At 42.0% G+C, this 19,515-nt stretch overlaps 1 long non-coding RNA gene and 1 pseudogene across 3 annotated transcripts in view; both read right to left on the reverse strand.

Annotated features, from left to right (window-relative positions):
- LOC146752794 (uncharacterized) overlaps positions 1-13,827 on the reverse strand; it is a 32,098-nt pseudogene extending 18,271 nt beyond the window's left edge. Inside the window, exons 1-13 of the transcript XR_014940368.1 lie at positions 13,762-13,827; positions 12,722-13,015; positions 12,451-12,532; positions 10,207-10,241; positions 8,535-8,621; positions 8,296-8,412; positions 7,966-8,104; positions 6,478-6,662; positions 5,048-5,096; positions 3,464-3,575; positions 2,937-3,008; positions 2,328-2,474; positions 349-511 (exon numbers count right to left, since the gene is read on the reverse strand). The product of XR_014940368.1 is annotated as an uncharacterized LOC146752794 (transcript). The remainder of the gene's footprint in view (positions 1-348; positions 512-2,327; positions 2,475-2,936; positions 3,009-3,463; positions 3,576-5,047; positions 5,097-6,477; positions 6,663-7,965; positions 8,105-8,295; positions 8,413-8,534; positions 8,622-10,206; positions 10,242-12,450; positions 12,533-12,721; positions 13,016-13,761) is intronic.
- Positions 13,828-15,117: 1,290 nt separating this feature from the next.
- Positions 15,118-18,696, reverse strand: LOC146752795 (uncharacterized). 2 transcript variants are annotated; one of them, XR_014940386.1, is made up of 4 exons: positions 18,502-18,696; positions 17,128-17,254; positions 16,440-16,582; positions 15,118-15,427 (listed from the first exon to the last, which is right to left on the reverse strand). It is a non-coding gene; the product is annotated as an uncharacterized LOC146752795 (long non-coding RNA). The 2 variants fall into 2 exon arrangements; XR_014940385.1 differs by lacking the exon at positions 18,502-18,696 and adding an exon at positions 17,983-18,458.
- Between the last annotated feature and the right edge of the window lie 819 nt (positions 18,697-19,515).

Below are 19,515 nucleotides of genomic sequence, written 5' to 3' on the forward strand. Positions count from 1 at the left end.
TTTGAGAAGAGAGAAAAATTAAGTAAATAGCATAAAATCTCCTCCAGATGTAACAAGTTGCTTCTTGTTAGGTTGAATACTTTTTAGGAATGAGATTCTCAGAAGATGCTTCTGCCCTCACACCCCAAAGAAACACAAAGACCCCAGTAGAGATTTTTAGAAAACTCTGTAGGAAAATTAAGCTCAACTAAAACACTAAATTAAAAAACCTGACTGCTGTATGGAGACAAACACCCAGATTCACTACAGATACTACACAAATAGATTCATATTCTTAGAAGAACAGAATTTTTTCTTTAAATACAAATCATAAGTACTGATCAACAAAATAAACTACAACATACTCACTTTTAGTGCAATAGCTGAGAATCTTAGCACATTGAGTGTTTCTTCATAGGTTGAAGCACACTGGCTGATGTTTGCTAACATGTGTATCTTCCCTTTTCCACTGAAGAATCCCTGAAGAAAGTGTGTTAACTTACTTTCACGAAACGGTATGTGCTGCTGCACCCTTTGAAGGCAAAAACCACAACAAATCCTATTAGCAGAAGTTAACAGCTTCATTTCAATGTGAGAGCTATCCAAGTGGAAGACAACACATAAATAACTGCACTAGTCTTTAAATCATTTTGAGTTGTGGGTTGTTTTGAATTTAATCTTTTTGCTAGTTTGCAGACAGGTTGTATGATTGTTCCAGCTACTATGCAGCCATTATCTTCTTAGACAACCCACGAGAACATTTAAAACAAAAAGTACATTCAACATCCAGCCTAAGATAGGTCATACAGCCTCACGTTAGCTTAAATTCTCTCTCACCTTTCTCTTTCCCTTACCACATCTGGCAAACTGACCTATCTACTTCTAAGAAAACAGTACCCAACAGAATCAGAGATAACCACTCTCTCAGTATATTGTCTCTAGGAAAGGACGATAGTAAATACTTTGGAAATAAAGAAGCATATACTTATCACAACATCTCTGGTGTTTCCTAAACCAAGGTTAAGCCACTGAATCAAACAGCTGGTGATGTACAGAAAATTAGGAGAGAACTCCTAAAGCGTGACTAAACACACTGTTCTCTAGTGAGGTTACCTGCTGGACTCTTTACAGCTACTGAATTCTGCAAACAGAGCTAAAAGCTTCACATAGCTACGCTCCTGTCACAACACACGTGACCCATAAGTAGCTTTAGTGCAGGAGTGGTAAATGAGTTCTTATTTTAAAGAAAATTACTATCAAAGTCATCACTACATTTCCCCCATATTGTTAAAATTTCAAGTGATCAGGACCAACAAATAAAACAGTTCTGAATAAATCAAAGCACTTTAAGCAGCAGCTAATTTTAAGGAATCCTTCTTCCCTAGAAAGGACAGACAGATAAGAGACTAATCCAGTAGCAAGGCCTATTTTCATCTACTTTTAAGCATAACAGAATTTGAATAGGCTACCAGGTACAGTGTGGCATTTCATGAACACAGAGCTCACCTAATCTTTGGGACAGAAAGACACCTTCAAATGAGAATCAGCAGAGAATTCTGCAATTATATCCAGCTGTGACTGTAAATAAATACTACATTGTTTAAAATACAGAAAGCTCTGTCTGCACTCATTTAGAGCACAACCTCAGACAGAAGTAGCAAGCAGGCTTTCTTCTCTCTGAATTTGGTTAGCTAGATCAGAAAGAATGATGAAGTTGCATCAAGGTTTGGAAAACTATATATATATATGTATATATGTAATTATATATATATATATGTATAGATGTAATTATATATATCTATATATAATTTTTTTTTTTTCCCAAATTATATATATATATATATATATATATATTCTGACCATGTCTCTTGGCTAGGATGAAGCACAGCAACATCCCTGAGGAAAACTGTTACAGCAGAACTAAATGATAAATGCAACTAACTAACAAAGGAGGAAAAGGTCTAACATTTCACACATTTAAAGTGAAAATAGTGAAAACAAATTTTATAATCTGCCCCAGGACTTGTTTGAGAAGGCAAGGCCAGAAAAAAAAAAAAAAAAACCACAACGCTAATTTGCTTAAGTCTATGAAAACACATTCAGAAATTTAGAACTGGAATGGTTTTATTTGAAAAAACAAACAAACAAACAAACAAAAAACAACAACAAAAAGAAGGCAAGTTTATAGATCACTTTCTTAGATCATTAAGTCTTCACACATCTGCAGAAGCCTACAGATAGTTTTCACTCATAACATAGTTTCGTACTCTGCATTTTAAACAATAGTTTAAACATTGTACATGATATCTGAAATCTACAACTAGTTTACAGTTTGTACAAGGACTTACTTTGACTGCTGACTGATCTTGAGTGCACTAATGCACTTGCTTAGAGTTAGGAGAGATGCATTGATATTTCCACTCTCTTTCAGTCTGTCACCTTCATTGCACGTCTTGGTATTCCTTTCTGAACCAGCAAGATCACACAGTGATAATCTGAAGGCAGATAAGGAAAATTAAGTTTTCTTGCCTTTGAATGTACATTGATTATTTATCATTTCCAACACAACCACTCCTCCTAGAGGAACAATTTCTTGAACCCTTTCATGCTTTTTAATGTTGCTTTCCTAGTGAAGTTGCACACTACTTCCTGCCAAACTCTTTTCCAACACAGCTTCCATTTTTCTGCCATATTCTTCCTTCTGAGGATTTACATTAGTTCAGAAGTTGAGTGAGAAGGATAAAGGAACACTGTGTGGAACAGTGGGCACAAGATATAGAACAGCATTACAACTTGATGGTTTAGTACTGCATAATGACAGGAAATGGGGAACCACCACTCATACAGGAGGCTGTATCAGGGAACCTAGTGTCCGTAGCCTAATATCAATACATCAATACTGAAAGTAACTGACAATTTCATCCTAAAAGAAGAAGGGAACTCTGCTCTGAACTTACTCATTGACTCGTGTCACTCGTGGCATTTCAAGGTCTCCGATTCTTAGTACCTTAATTGTAAATATACTGTGGCTAAAAGGAGAAATGAAGCAAGGTCAATAGCCAGAAATACACACATTTTCTAAAATCTATAACATCTGTTCAAAACACTGCTGGATTTATTCCAGAACAATTCAATTAACAATAATTCTACTAGATGCATTAAACCTTTTAAAGACACATTCTTTCTTAGTTTATTTTGCTTTTCTTCCCCCTCATGAACCACCATTACTTACATGGAAGAAGGCTTAGTTGTTTTGTTGAGAGTTTTTGATAAAACACTTAGCTTTTGTATGCACTTATCTGCTTGAAGGACTAATCCTTCTAGTTTAAAGCACTAGAATCACAAACTGTCACAAAATATCACATGGAACACTAGATATCAAGCCTTTTTAAAGCCTCTTCCCCGAAAAAAAGCCATAAACAATATTTTCATTCATCCCTCTTCCCCACACTATGTTACACCCAATGTTAGTGAAAGTTCCCACCTTCAGCTGGAGCAAGTATTTAGCTTTGTGCTTGCAAAACTCTGGTGTTTCCGTCCCAGTTTAAAAAGTCTGAAAGCTTCTTTAGAATCAGAAATCTGAACCCACTGCAAACCTTCCAAAAGAAGGAAAAGTGATTTTTGCAAGCTTCGTTAGCAAAAGAGAAAGTGAACAAGAAATAAGGTATACAAACTAAGAACATTTAGTTAAGACAATAAAATACTTCATTAACTCTGCCTCAAACATACGACAAGCTGATGGCAGATAAGACTAAGATTCTTCCTCCCACAGAAAAGGGCAAGGTATAGTATAGCACAACAGTTTATCCTACCAGTATACTAAAGAATGCTCCATCCAAATTAAGCAAGCCGCCTTAGTACTGAAAGTACAAAAGCTAAGTTCTTAAACTACAGAAGCCCAAAGTTTGTATTCACTGGTGCAGAAGTCAATCTGAGAAGTTTTTTGTTTTAGCTTGTAGTTTTTATTGGGGATGGGTTATCTGGATTTTGTCTGCATTATAATGACTGTATGGCTCTCATTTTCAAGGATGATGAAGGCAGTGGAGTTCACACAGGCTTTATGGGCAAAGTACAGGAATAAGGAGAATACTGTTGAAGATGCAGATACATACATGTAGCTTGTTGCCTTCAAGCAGACACTTCTAGAGCTACACTGAACACATTTAAGAGTTTTCTATCTCAGAAGAAACATTGTTACACTATTCCATGACAAGCTTGGCAGTTTGCAAAGTATTCTAGTTACCTTTCACGTAAGAATATCCCTTGATGTCTTGAGCAAGGCAAAGTGTCCTTTTTTTTCTGTCATTTGATAAAGGAGCCAGTAAATCATAAAAACATTCATTGTAAATCTCAAAAAATGAAACCCAGAGAACTTCACAAAATCATCTATAGATAATCTGCTAAGTTGGTCTGATCCTTCTGAGAGATTTTCTGCACCTGCAAAGTAGAAAATATTACAAGTCAATGTAGAGACAGTAAAACTAGCTGCATTTAAAAATAAGTAATAGTTAAGCTTACAGCTTAAAACTTTTCCCAGAACATAAACACAGAGAATCCCCACCTCTCATACAAACACCAAGTATCTGGAAGTCAAGACGATTGTCCTACACATTTGCAAAGACACGCCTGCTATAAAGCTTGCTTTTTCACTTCCAAAACCCAATCTAACATCTATAGTTGGGTTAGAAATATTCAGAACTCTTCAGTCTCTACAATATAGAGAACTGAACTAGTAAGGACACTTCGTTCTGACTTTTTAGGGAAAAAATTATTTAGTGAGTTCTTAAGTGCCCTAAAGGCCTGTCGGAAAACCACTAGGGATCTTATCACAAATCATACTCTTTTTCTTTGTTTTACTTTCACCTCATAAAACCAGGTTATGATAGATGTCCCAGTAGTCTCCAGCCATTTTATTCCTTCTGTTTTCTGCCCAGATGTCCTGCCCATTATTCCGTTCTGTTACAAATAAAAGCTAAATAATCCTTTTATTATCAGCATTAGCCAAAAAAAGCCAGTCGTTGACCTTACAGAAGCTTTTCTAATTGCTACTGTTTAATATAAAACATACCCTTAGAATCAGCTGGGGATTTGTCATTAGTGCTGTTGTGATGGTCTACCTACGAAAGAAAACAGAGACTTTAGGATTTATTATTGATGTACAGCACCAATACACCACTGGTTGCTTTTATTTTTTTTTTATTTTTTTTTTTAAAAGCAGCTGTATTGCTCTACCACAAAACAATACAGTATAGTTCCAAGGTGCCAACACAAAAATCCTGGCTACACGTTTTGACTGGTTTCACCTTACTACTCATTTCTGACAATTCCTTTACTATAAGATCTGATGCACTTCAGCTTCCTGATTCAGAAAGAAAAAGACCAAATAGGGAGAGAATCCCCAACAGGAAAAGGAGTTATTTAATAAGATGATTTTCAATAGCCCATTTATAATCTGCATTTTACCCTTCATGAATCTTGGACTCCTGAAATATTTTTCTTATTGGGATTTTCTTAATTCAGGACTTCCATATCCTATGGCTTATTAGGTCAACTCTCAGAAAAGGAAGTTAAGGTAGAATACTCGATCACTTAATGTAGATAAGCAGCTTATTATTTCTTAACTCAGGCTATCAAAGTGTTACACAAATGAAGTTAAGACTAAATTTTGTAAATATAATATTTTTAAGTAGTTTGGTCATAGAAAATACAGAATAGCTCCCAACATGTAGATCTCATGATGTTCATAGATGTATACTCAGTTCCCAGGCTTCAGGTTGTGTTGCTTTTTTATAGAGCACAAAAGTAGAAAGAAATTCTCATCTACTGAAGAGGAGTAATCTCACCTACCAGATACAGTATGCTTAGAAGTAAAACTTTTAACATAGAAGTTTTCATCTACATGACACTCACCCAGATCTGGCTTTGTATAGTCAGCAAAGCTTGTACCTACTTAGCTTATAAGGTCAAGTATTTTACCTAGGAACACGGTTCTTGAAACTAGAGGAGGCACCTATATCGCACGATCGCATCTTCACTCTCTAATGGAGTAGGATGAGATCAGCATATAGCTGTCCACTGCATTTTCTTTCCACATACTCACTAAACCTAGAACAGTTTTACACATCTTTGGTTCATGTAGAAGACACGTGTCATTTTTCCCCGAAATACTTAAAGATCATTGGAGCCAGACTTCATACTCAGCTGTGCTCTTGAAATAATTCAGAAGGAATTTTACTGCCACCTGCCTTTCACACTGTGAAGTGCACACTTAACCAACTCATCAGTAAGATCAAGTTAACGTACTCCACAACTAAAATACCCCAGTGCGGTGTAGCACACCACTAATAAGATGCTTCATTCTTTTTCAGCAGGAACAGAAAGACAAATAGAAAACTGTGTGTAAATACAGAACCCTCTTTCATTACAGAATGGAAAGGATAACACTGAACTATCACAAGATGCATGTACTCATCATTTCTTTATAAAGTAGCTTCCTACCTCTTTTGTCAGACGAAGCAATGAATTTTTAAGAGCAATTTCTTCTCTCACTTTGTCATTAGTCAGTTTTATGTAATCTCTCCACCAAATAGGTTTCAGATCCATTTTTGTGTATAGCCTTCCTCCAACAGTTTTAAACAACATATCCATCGTCCTTGGCAAAATACCAACATCATCTTCTGTCCCTGTAAGCAATACACAAAAGAAGGGCCAGGTTACTATTGTAAGCAACATATAAACATAAATGAAGACAAAGATAACTGATTCTAATCTCAAAGTATACACAAAGAATTTAGAGGCCAGTTACAGTCTGAAGCAATGTTTGCAGTGTTACTAGACTGTTCCCTGAAAAATACTGGCTTTAAGCAACAGCTCACATCCCATTCCTTAGACAATTCAGGGCATCACTTTAAAACAGCCAGAATATTCTGCATAAGCTTAGCCTTAAGAAGAAAAAATAACCCACAGCAAACTCCCACATTTAACAGACGTGCAGATTTTCATCTGTTTACCAGGCTCACTTCCCGCTCTGAAACAGCACTGAAATAACAACCAGAGTGATGTCTCTGCTACAACATTCCGTTCGTCCCACAAACCCTATTTAGAAATATCTACAAGTCTCATAAAACTGTTAAAGTAACTCAGCTCCTTTCCCATTGCCTTTTCTTGGAGCACACAACTACCTCCACATCTTGCCTACTTCACGCCTTAGTTTTTCCACTGTCACTAAATACCAAGCAAGCTTCAGTGTTTTAAAGTCAGTCATGAACACAAGAGAGGACAATACGCAGAAGAATTTCTATAGTGCTGTATGGAAGGTGCATAGAAAGATAATTTTTGAACATACTACCCTGTTGATTCTTAACATTTAAGTCCTAAAAAGGTATTACTGTGGGAAAGTCTTCAGCTCCACGCATATAAAACTATTGGAAATACATAGTAACAGAACACTAAATAACAGAAATAAGGGGAATTTGTTTCCTGTGAACCCAATCGTTTCATTTGTTATGACAATATTAAACATAAAAAACAACTGCTCCCAGCCAGAAAGGACATTGATGTATTATTTCTGTACTACTAAAGCTCAGGGAACACAATCTTCTATGCTGCTGTTATTACTAAAATCAGAAATTTGAAAAAAGATTGAAATACCTTGATCAAATGTTTCAGAATGTTTAATTTCTGCCTACAATAAATCAAACAAACTCAGACATACTTTGCCTTCAAATAAAGAACAGCATTTAAGATGCACGCATTTATAGTAGGAACAAAAACCAAAGTTATTGTAGTGTAGACTGTCTTACACACTTGTAAATTTAGTAATATTTGTTATGGAAGAAGACGACTTTTCAAGGCTACTAATATTCAAAAGAAGGCAACGTACAAGGCCTGTTGAGTAACTAGGTAAGAAGGCATAACATCTCTCTCTTCTAGAACTAGTTCTCACTTTAAGAAATTAATTCAAGGAAAAAGCATTTCTGCTCATACCTTGGAATGTGTAAGTTTTCCCAGCATTTGTAACGCCATACGTAAAAACAAGGCGATTACATCCTTCTAAGAACTCTTTCACTGGTTGCTTCACAGTACCTTCAAAGAATTCTTCTTGAGTTGCTTCAGGTCCAAACACCTGAATGTTACCAAGAAGCTGGTTAATCTCTTTATTTTGTTTAAGCAATATTTAGGTACTGTAAGGAGTCAGATACACGTTGATAATTCTAAAGACAGTTAAGAAAAACTTGTTTACTTTATATGAAGTAACAGAAGACAAGCAACTTTTTCCACAAATAACTTAAAATCATTTAAAGACAATTAATTTACCTGTGAAAAGGTGAACTTCTGTGTTGTCTGTCCTAAAGTTTTATCGCTCATTCTTCCCAATGAGCTCTTAGGGGACTTCAGTATAATGCTTGTTGAATCCTCAAGTGAAACACATCCCTATTACAAGGAAGCACAAGTAATGCAGGCATGAAAAAAGTTTTAAAAGGTCATCTTACAGGAAAGAAAACATATATACTTTAAGGGTTGTTTTTTTGTTTATGATTAAATAAATGCCTTACCTGCGATCCATTTGCTCTCTCCCGTGCCGTAAAGGGTTTAATACGCAGGCAAACTTGTATGCGTCCCCTAGGCTCCAAACTAGACCTCTAAAATTAAAGAGCTGGAAGTTAGAAATCTGACTAGATCCTCTGTTTGATGATTAGCACATTAAGGCAGCATTATTTTCATCATCCTATTGTAACAGACTCATTTGTTAACACAGGAAGTAATAATATTTTACTGTTTTCACAAGTGCTTTGGACCCTGCTAAACTTCTTTGTCAGAGCCTAGAATTTCAGAACAAGTACTACTGCAACACACTCCTGTACTGCATTCAGGCCAACTATAAACAAAAGTACTCCATTATTGTGCTTCTGAGACAATGTTAGCTTCATCCACTGATACCGGTGCTCCCCATAAGGTATCAAAGCAACACCACACATCTTGGTCTAGTCTATGCACAGTCTAAAAGCATAGTGAAGATGATTTTCATCTCCTCTGTAAGATTCTAATTCTTCTTATAAAGAAAAGAATTAAGTTTATTTTTTTTTGGAGAAACAAGCTGCCTTTGTGGTCCTGAGGGTTCCTTTTTGTCACCTGTTGGGCATAGCAAGAGAGCTTTTCTTGTACAAATCTATGCCCTGTGTACCTTTCTCCATCCCAAAACCTAGAGTTGTGGTGTAGACACTGGATGCTGACCAGAGCAGTAAAAGAACAGAAGAGGGGAAAAGCAGATACAGGTAAGACACCTAAAAGAAAGAAAAAGAGCAGAAGAGAAGGAAGGATACAGTTAAGAACAAAGGACAGAAGATGGAAAGTGCTATAGAGGATTGGACTGGACATGAGCAGATCAGAGCTACACCAAGGTGTGGCTTCTCCCTGTGTCCCTGTCCACCACTGGCAACATCCCCCAATGACAGGGATGCTGCTGCCCCAGCAGCTGATGGGGTTGTGGTCTGGGGTTACGTTCTACGCAGAGCCTCCACAGCCTGCTACAGACCCCCAGTTCCCTGCCACTTCTTTATTTCACGTGTCTGCACACAAGGAACAGGTGTTCTCTATGCCCTGCATGCTGGTAATTAGTGTGGGCAATTACTGTGTGGGAATTGGGGGAGGGAAATTCAGGGGTGGGATAGTGAGGAGGAATTGGAGGGGGCTGGGAAATTGTTTGGGTGGGACTGTAGAGATCAGGCATGACTGTGAGGATGGCGGATATTTGGTTGGAAATACTGTCATTTATATTACTCATTGCTTTGTATGATAAGTTATTAAATGCTTTATGTTCCCTCTGCTACATCTCTGCTTGCAGTCATTTGTGCAGTGACAAAGGTCCTCAGCTCTACATGCCCACCTCCAAGGTAGGATGGAGCACCACAGATGGCAGTGTTCCACAGCTGCCACCAGCAGCCCCAGCTCGTCCCTCCACACCTGAGGTGTGAGTGGCTGTGAGAGGAATGTCTCTGTGGAAGTGCAGCTCATTTTTCCCCTCTGATGGGGGCAGAAGGCATCTGCATTTCCCTCATGGCTCTTATTTCCTGTGTTACTGTGGGAAATGAGCTGAGCCACTGTGCCTCCCTACTATGGCAAGCTCTGCAGCTCTGCCACTGTCTTTATACTCAGCTGTTCCTGTGTGTAATGCTCCACACTTGGACCCTGCAGAGCCCAAAGGCCTCCTTGGCTGCTGTTACTCACCTGGACATTGAGGATGCTGTGTCTCCAGTCTGTACCTGCTTCCAGGTGTCACTTGCAAGACACTGCGAGTCCACCTGGTTGGAACTGCAGTCAACAAACACAAATGTGAAAGAAATAAGAAAGGATTCTTTCATTTCACAGGCTTTCATCTCCATTGAAAGATGTTCTGCTGTGCAGCACAGCTGGGAGCATTTCATATGTGCAAAAAAGGGGGATAGGCCCTGGCTGTGCCGGGCCCCCTTCCGGCCCAGGCCCCAAAGCAGCCCCGACTGTGCTGGGTTCCCCTCTCACCTGGGCCCTGCAGTGGCCTCAGCTGTGCCTGGTCCCCCTCTGCTCTGGGCCCTGAGCTGGCCCCAGCTGTGCCTGGTCCTCCTCCATCCTGGGCCCCAAGGCCCTGCCTCTGCCTGCTCCCCCTCTGCTCTGGGCCCTGAGCTGGCCCTAACTGTGCCAGGCCCCCCTCTGGCACAGGCCCTGCCTCAAGCCCCGCCCCCTGTGGGCAGCAGTGCTAGCGCCTGTTGGTTTTGCTCTCTTCCCTCTTCTTTCCCTGTTCTCTTCACAAATGCTTTCAGATCCCCCAGGATGACGTGCACTGACACTGCTGCCTTCTTCCTGCACAAACTTTCTGGGCAGCTCAGCTTTTTCTACAGAGCAGCGTGCCTTTGGAAGTGCTTGGAGGATGTAAACTAACAGCAAGAGAACACTGAGCTCTTCTGGGTCTTTCTAGGCATGGCAAAGAGACAGGAGAGTGTGCTCAGCCTTGAGTGGTTGCTCGTATGCAAAAATCACAGTTGTCAACATCTGTACTGTTTTGCTGTAGGCAGTAGTGTGTGACAAGAAGCCTACAATTACCAATTTAGTGAACGTAATTAATTGTAACAGTTCCCCTTTCTTCTTCCCATGACACTTGGGTTATGGAGTTCTCCTATGCTATGTGCTGGTATAAATCTCTGAGCCACAGCACTGTTGCGTTTAGCAAAGCTCATGGCAACAGGCTTTGGCCAACCTCAGAGCTACGTAGATGATGAGAAGATATCCGATGATAGGAGGGAAAATGAACAAGCTCCAAGGTAAGTGTTGTTTTTTCCTTCTAGTCAGCATGCCATCGCTAAATCTTCCATGCTATGACTTTTATCTTGATAGTGATGATCCCTTAACCTCACACCTTTAGCACAGCACTTTCTGTGGAGATTCCCACCAGTGACAAAGTATTAGTGCCGCTTTTCTGCCTGTTTCTTTTTTGTCTGTATTTTCCAGAATGTGGGTATTTCTTTCATTGCCCACAAACACTGCCCAGTGCAGGAGGAGGCAGGGACAAGAGTCAGGAGCAAGGGCAGAATAGTTTCTCTGTTAGTGAATGGAATGCCAATGTTTTCTGCATATGGACTTGCCATAGTGCTTCTTACAAGGCCTAACAGTGGGATGAAATGTGCCCTGAAGCAGGTGTGCTTGCAGGAAGGCAAAAGAGAAATGCAAATAATGCTAAGGGGGGCCACTAAGATGATCAGAGGGCTGGAGCACCTTTCCTGTGAGGACAGGTTGAGGGAACTGGGCTTGTTGTGCTTGGAAAAGAGAAGGCTCCAGGGAAACCTCACTGTGGCCTTCTAGTATTTGAAAGGAGCATATAAACAGGCAGTGGAATGGCTGTTTACAAGGGTGGATAGTGATAGGACAAGGGGAATGGTTTTAAAGTGATACGGGGATGTTTAGGTTGGATATTAGGTTGATGTTTTTCACACAGAGGGTGGTGACACACTGGAACAGGTTGCCCAGGGAGGTTGTGGATGCTCCATCCCTGGAGGCATTTCAGGCCAGGCTGGATGTGGCTCTGGGCAGCCTTGTCTGCTGGTTGGAGACCCTGCACACTGTGGTCCTTTTCAACCAAGGCTATTCTATGAGTCTATGGCTGTTTTTAACACCAAAATGCAACTTGGCTTGTAATTGTTTCTAAAATGATCTGGTTTGTCCTGTTTGGAATGTGATATTTCTACAGCAGAAGGATGCAGAAGTGAAAAGGCTCGAAACGCTACTGAAGGAAATTGCCGAATGTCAGGACAACCTCGAGGAAGCAAATGAATCCATAAGAAAACCATCGAGATGAATTATTTCCTATGGCCAGACCGCGGGGGGGGGCAACGAGGCGGCCGCCACCCACCCCCCATCTCCGTCCCCTTCATCCAACACAAAGGGGGTGATGACGGCGGGGGGCCGAGCCCCTTCTCACACCAACTGGCTTTCGGGTCCCACCCCCAGCGTTTCCCACATGGTGTCGAACATGCGGTGTCACCTGGAGGCGTCCCAGGGGGGGGGGAGGGTCGCAATTGAGCCGCTACGGGTAAAGGAAGGGGGGGCAAAGAGGAGTTGGAGACACCCCCCATCGCCCGGGGCCTTAGGAGCTGAATAGGGCATTGACCAGGAGGAGTGTGGGGGGGGAAAAGCGGGAGGGGCGCAGGGTGAGCCTTAATTCTGCTCCCCCCGACTCCAACCGCACCGATCAGCCCTGAGCCCCCCCCCCCACCTGCAGCAGCACCGGCAGGATGTGGAGGCGATGAGGGGGGGTCGCGTCGTCGGGCTCCAAACGGATGCAAAGCCGTAACCCCCCTCCGGGGCTCCCCATCGTGCCAAAGCCCTCCCGTAACCCCCCCAGGCTCTGGGCGGCCAAACGCCGCAGGTAGCGGCTGCACGCTTTGGGCCGGGGGGGGCCGGGCGCCCGAGCCAATACTCTCAGGTATCCCCGCAGCCCCCCTTCGTTTTGGGTGGGGGGGGGGGGGCGCCCACGGGGGTACACGAGCAGCAGCAGCAGCAGCTCCACCTGTAGGGGGGGGACTCACAGCCCTCCGTGGAGACACAGCTGACACGTCCCCACCCCTCTGAGGAAAACCCCCCCCCCCCTTCCCGGGATCGCCTTCCTCTGGCTCTGTCTGACTCATTTCCGCAGAGCACGCGTTCCCTCTGGGGGAGCGGGTTACGGCACGGACCCATTGGGGATAATGGGGGGAAGGGGGAGTGGAGACCGGAGAGGCCTGACCTGGTGGCGTGGGGCGGAGGGGGGGGAACGGCAGAGGGAGCGGAAGAGGTTTGTGGGCTGAGGGCCGCCAACAGCCGCCCCCAAGGCCCCAGCATGGTTTAAGGGGGTATTTTGGGGCTAAGGGGTGGATTTGGCGTCCATAGGGTGGGTTTTGGGTGTATTTGGGGGCTGAGGGGTGGATTTGGGGTCCATAGGGTGGGTTTGGGGGGTATCTGGGGGTTATGGGGTGGCCTTTGGGGGTTTTAAGGTGGGCTTGGGGGGGTGTTTGGGGGCTGTGGGGTGGGATTAGGGTGCAGTGGGGTGGGTTTGGGGTCTATAGGGTGGGTTGGGGGAGGTATTTGGAGTCAGTGGGGGCACTCTAAGACCCCAGTTTAATGGGGGGGGGCGGGGGGTTCTCTTTGGAACCAAATTGGGTTGAAGGGGAAGGGGCGTGGGGCTTCAAGCACAGCCCCGATGCGTGGCAGAAGACTGAAAGGACAGAGCGGGAGGGGTCTGCCTGAGTGGCTGATGGCTTTGGGGCCGCATCCCGCCAGACTGAGCCAGGAGCCTGGGCTGTAATGCAGCCTTCCCCACAGACAGCTGATGGGCTGTCCCATGGCTCTCTGGAGACATGGAGAGGGACCAGCCCTGTGAACTGGGGGGCTCCTGGCCTCCCCATCCCTCTCTCGGGCAGCCACAAACAAGCAGCGACCCTTTGGCGTTAGGGAATGGGCTCTCGTTGGGTCACCCCCATGCACATCCCAGCCCACAGCCTCCAGCCTCATCTGTAGGCAATGCTCTCCCTCTGCAGAGAGCTCCGTCTCCTTCACAACTGCCCGCTGTCAACACTTGCAGTGCTCAGGCTTCTGGTGTAGGTTGGAGTCATGTCAAATCTCACTGCAGTTGGGAAGGAAGAGGAGATTCGCCATCAAGCCTTTGGCTCGCTCACTAGCAGCACTCAGGCCTGTTCCCAGAGCCAGCCCTGAAACCATCTCTGTCCCCACTCCTCCTTTCTGCAGCTCAGCTCTGTTTTGGGGCTGCAGGAGGGACATTGGCTATGGGAAAGAGGACCTGGCTGGTGACAAGAAGGCAGCAGAATGACTTTTGGGGTCCCTGCCCTTCCACTGGGGGAGGGCAGGGCCTGAGATCCCCACATCCTCCTGCCATAGCCAGGGATGGGGGTACGTCACACCCAGCACTTCCCTTTTGGACAGGCCAAACATTATCTAAGGGGAAGAAGCCATGCTGAGCCGGCAGGAAGGTTTGAAACAAGTGAGAGCCCTGGGATGATGGTCAGCAAGAGACTGCCCACCTCCAGTTGGTTGCCTGTGCCGTGGAAAGGAGCTGGAAGCCACTTTACCTTTCCTGCCCTTGGAAAGAGGTGGCAAAGTCTCATCTTTTTTTGGCTTCCGTGCCCCAGAGAAGCTCCCGGAGGACTTGCGGTGTATCAGGGGCGGCAGTTTGGGGACCAATTCCATTTGAAACCTGTAAGGGAGGAGAGGGCAGTGAGCGGCGTGACACAGTGCAACAGCAATCCTTGCTGCTCTCTCTGCTTGTTTGCTCACAGACATGTTTTCATGCTGCATGAAGGCTTTCTAAAGCTGTTAGCAGGGTCACTTGGGATAGGAGGAGGGGAAACAGTTTCAGGCAGAAAGAGGGAAGATTGGCTTTGGATGGTGTCACGGGTTACTTAGATTTACCTATGCCCATGACAGGAGAAGCCACCACCTGGGCCCCCCCCACCCCGGGGCCCGGAAAGGAGGGGGAAAAGGGGAATGGGATAAAACAGCGGCAATCTAAGGAGGAAAAATTTACTTTACTAAATATGATATCGAAATACAAGATAACACAATATAATATAATTGAGGCCAACAAATCGAACGAAACAGAGATACGTTGCAATATGTATGAGCTAATTATCCGTATTATAAAGGTACACGCAGCCAAGGAATAAATGAGATTTGCTGATCATATGTCAATGACAGGTGTGGTCGTCTGCTTTTCTCCCGCCGTTCTGCAACAAACACCTATATACAAATTTAAGAACACAACGGAGTAACTGTTACTGTTTATTAACAACCAGTTTTAATAATACGATAAAAGTATGTCCTGAGAAAGGGGAACAAACATGCTTCTTCAAGGTTTTTTAGCTGTTCTGGATCTCAGCCGTCGCTTGATGATCAGATGATCACTTTCCTTCTTTTGTTCCTCAGATTCCTGAAGAAAACATTTCAAAAGTTACTCATCTTTTCACACAAGACTGACAAGCTCTTCTTGACCCACGCAAACATATTTCTTCCCCTAAATGGATTTCAGAATGGCATTTGCTTATTATATTTTATTCAGAAAACTATGGGATACCGAGATCATTTTAATGCAGCTTAATCACAAGGAACAAATATGGAGAATGTACAAAATCCTGTTTATCTTAAAAAAGCACACACATCTGAGGAAAGCCTGAAGGCAGCTTTCATTTTGAAATACTTGCTTTCAAGAGAGTATTATAATACTTGTTTTGTGAAACATGAAGCTTTCAGAAAACATTTTTAGCCTCAATCCCTGTAGCTATGACTTGCCCAGAATTTCAGTTCTTGGTTCAGTTCCATGTTCTCAGAACTACAGTGAGAAAAGAAATTGTCTCATCTTCTTCATCCTCTAACAAAAAAAATAACATTTTGGTTTCTGCCCCTATCATTCGTCAAATCATCAAAAAATTCTGAGGGATATTACAGTATGGGCAAATGATCACTATGCTGAACAGAAAAAGGACTCTAATATAATTAAAAGATGCAGTTCCAACAGAGCAAGAATGTTCTTAGCACAATAGCTGCCGACAGAGTCATGAAACTGGCACATCAGATCCTTTGCAAGTTGGCTTAGACAGGAGATCATAGTTTAAGCATACCTAAAAAGCTGTCTAAGTTGTGCTCTAAAAAAGCGTGTAGTAGAATAATCCCACTCCAACACACTGAAATTATCTATGATTCCAAATTAGAAGACATCTCTGTGATTGCTACATCACCTACTTAGTAAACTGTAAGCCAGCCAAACACAGAGATCTTTGAGGACAAAATAAAACAGAACAGCAGGAAGACCAACAAGAATGACTTGGTAGAATAAAGAAATACCTCAGTACTTTCAACTTCCTCCTGCAAATAGATGAAACCTCCAGTCTGTTTGGACTCCTTAGTAGTTTCTTTTAAGCCAAGACTACAGTATAATCGCTTACCGAAGAAGCAGGTATATCTAGAGGGCCAGAAACGACAGTGGAATACAGCTCCCTTGTGGATCGTTTTGGCTTGGTCTCTCCTTCTTCGAGACTTTCAGGTTCGTTTGATTTAGGAGAACTTACTGCTGACATCAGCTTCTTGGCTAGAAGAAATTTGTTTTGATACATAAACCAATCAACTTACTGGTTTTGTGAGTCTTTAAATCACTGAATGCAAAAAAAGCTTCGTAACAAACTTGGTTTATAAATGACACGTAAAATTTAAGTGAAAATACTCAGAAATTGTATTTGTTCATCGAGGTTCTTTATTGCTTCTATAGCTGAAACTGTTTATAGCTTCAGTTACGGCAACTTAAAGCACGCATTAAAATGGAGTATGAAAGACAATCATGGCTCAGAAGTCGCTGGAAGTCAGAAACTTCAGCAGGAGTTAAACAACAGGCCTAACTTTCGTGCTGACAGAAGCACAAGACAGAACCAATTTTCTCTGTATACTTGTAGGTTTTCACAAATGTAATAATGAATCTCTGAAGAGATGAATAAATGCATTTACTTCATAAATCAAAGGACAAGACAACTTAACATGGCAGACAAGTTCTCTAAGAACACATACATTAATAGCCTACAGCAGAAACAAGCCATTCTACAATGTCTAGAAAACATGGAATAAAACTTATTCTACACCAACCTTTAGAGTGTATAATAGAAGGAGAGCTTTGAATAAAATCTCCAACTTTTTGCAGTGTTTCATCCTTCTTTTTAGTCAGTCTTGAAGCATGTACTCACTTTCTCAGGAAGTAGTCTTTTCCGGATTTCTGTTCAACAGAGATGTGAACATGTGAAACAAGAGCATTGTTTAAACTTCATTTTAGTTCAACGTTATTTTAAGTTGACATTTTGAGCTTTACTACTGACACCTCTGTTCATTATGCTGATGATACCACAACGGCAAGTAATGTAGACAATTTTACACCCTTTAGGGAGTTGTCAAAATCTCAGCTATTTCAAGGCATACGTTTCTTAAAGTTTCTTAATAAGGCAGTAGTTTCTTTAAAAGTAGCTCCCAAGCTGTGGAGTTGTTTCTTACATAAGCTGTTCTAATTACATAAAATAAACAAACATACAAAACAGAAGACAACAGATGGGAAAAATCTACTACTCATACTCTGACCATGCCAAGGATACTGCTATCACACGTGAACATCTGTTTTTAATAACTGCCATGCATATTAATGATATGAACCTTAGTTTAATACAAGGGCTTCACTTACAAAAGCACACGATAATCCACTAAAGCTTCTCTTCCCAACTATTCATTGTGCAATATCCTTCCCTCCAAATCATTACACAGTACAGCCATTACACGCTCTGGGGACAGACTGACTTGCCCTTTGGTTAGCTTATGGAATTTAATAGGAAGAGCTCATAAGCATGTAAGATTCCCATTCAGGTATACACATAAGGATAAGACACTGCTTCTTTCGTGTGACCACACAATTACAGGACGTCCCAAGCTAGCTTCAAAACTAGAACAAAAACCAACCATTTTCTCGTCACTTGCAGAGGGTGAATTAAAAGCCATGACAGATTTTGTATTTTTCGTGTTCTCACTTTTCACAAAATCCTGGGAAAATAAGACAAGTTTCAGCCATGATTCTTTTGGAAAGAACAACTGATGTCACAAAAGTGAACACTTTAAACACTTTTGCTAATAGTAGGGAAGTATCTGCTAGTGGTAACTATTCCACTGTAAGTCAAATAATAAATAAGCATTCAATTATAAAAACAGGACATTAAGATATCAGTATTAGACATCTCATGATGTCTAAAAAGCTGATTTATGTCTACAGGTTTCAAAGAAAATACACAATGGAGTTAAGAGAAATTCCCTTCTCTTAAACCATTATCACTGAGCTTGGCTGTTAGTTTTGTTCATTAAAGCAGTTCATTGATTAAATTCTTCAACTATTTTACTGAGGTAGAAATAGCATTTTTTTAATGCTTAAATGAGAATGGTAAAAAGGCATCAGATATTTTGTTTTCTGTTGGGTCTAGGTCATACCTCATCCATGTCATCACTTCTTTTCTTTTTTGCCTTAGGCATTTTCACTCCTAAAGGTATCATGCTGCCGTGCTGCTTTATCTCCATCTTATCAGGTTGCAGAGGTGTCAGTGGGATTTCCAGCTCCGGTTTTGGGAACCGACTAGTTTTGCCATTTTCTGCGGACACTCCAGAAGAGTCGAGGACAGTTTCCAAATGCTCCTGATAGCACAGAAGAATTTTAAGTGCAAGTGTTAAGGTAGCCATGAGATTAAAAAGCTATAAAGCATCTGGAAAAGGATATGTAAGCATTCGATTTTCCTGCTGTAAGAACACTTGTAACAGAAGGAGTCTATTTCAGTTACAGCAGAGTTTTACCCTTCTTTCCTAGAACTTGTTACATTTAAAATTATTTCCAATCTATGATCACAAAAAAAGTTCTCCATGTTAAACTGAGCCTGATACTTTACAAGTCATTTTTTCTCAAGGGCACAGACAACTACACTTTTTTTTAATAGAGAATGGTGGTAGAACTGACACGATTTTCTTCATCTCAACTCTGCTGCGTCAGAACTGGGCAGGAACAGAAGCATTTGATTCAAGTGTTCGATTAACTTCCAGCTTAATCTTAGGGAATTTGCCCTTCCTCTTCTACACTAGAGATGTTATTTACATAAGTAAGGTCCAGCTGGCAAGGTGCAAGCCCAGTACAAGTCATTAAAGAACTCCATTGCTATCTTTTCCCTGGAGAGAATACAGACATTCAAGCAATGACACCGTACTTAAGCTGAAGGCTATCATGTACCTGCTCATGGTCAAATGGCAGCAAATGCACAGCTAAGTGACAGGGAAATGTCAGTATGCATTTCCCCAGCAGCACTTACTGTCCACAATCCACCCAATCCTGTTTTTCTCAACAGGAACAACAAAGTCAGAACTGAGATCACCTGGACTCCTCCTTCTCTATGGCAGGAATTCAGCTAGCATGTAAAAAATGAGTTCAGATGCTGGTTGAACACATGGAAGACAGGCTGC

Source organism: Coturnix japonica, unplaced genomic scaffold (genome assembly GCF_054131305.1).
Source record: "Coturnix japonica strain WE unplaced genomic scaffold, WE-NBRP24 Scf041, whole genome shotgun sequence".
Taxonomy (NCBI): Eukaryota; Metazoa; Chordata; class Aves; order Galliformes; family Phasianidae; genus Coturnix; species Coturnix japonica.